We start from the raw sequence: 597 nt of genomic DNA, 5'->3' as shown, positions 1-597 counted from the left end.
GTACACATGTACACAGTAGTCATCGAATTTCACACACACAAATACACACACATACACACAAATACACACACTCACATACACACGTGCGCGCGCGTGTGTAGAGCTTATGACACTGCCACCACTACCATCTCTACAGGAACCATGGAAACCTATATGTAATGTCTCTGCCTTCCAGAAACAGCAGCCAAAATCTCGCTAAAAATTCCATGCTGCTGTTTATTACTGTAGTCCTCTGTTACCTTTGCACCCCTGCAACGTAGGAAAAAAAGAAAACAAGGCAAACGAGATGATCCCCTGACAGGAGATTCTTCGCTCTATAAGATCGACTCAATCAGGATTGACCTGGGGTTAAAGAACAACAACAAATAAACAATGTGGCAAACAAACGTGACAAGATAAAATTTCAACGAAACACCACCGCCACCACCACCACCACCACCATCATCATCATCATCATCATCATCCTTTTCCCTTCCTCCTCCTCCTTAGTCTCATCTTTCATTGTTCTCGTAATATTACCTTCCCAATTCCCAGCACTCCATCTGTGGCCCTTGTGGCAATGAGTAAATCACCACCACCACCACCACCACCACCACC

Source organism: Octopus bimaculoides, chromosome 17 (genome assembly GCF_001194135.2).
Source record: "Octopus bimaculoides isolate UCB-OBI-ISO-001 chromosome 17, ASM119413v2, whole genome shotgun sequence".
NCBI lineage: Eukaryota > Metazoa > Mollusca > Cephalopoda > Octopoda > Octopodidae > Octopus > Octopus bimaculoides.
Note: the sequence above shows the minus strand (reverse complement) of the source record.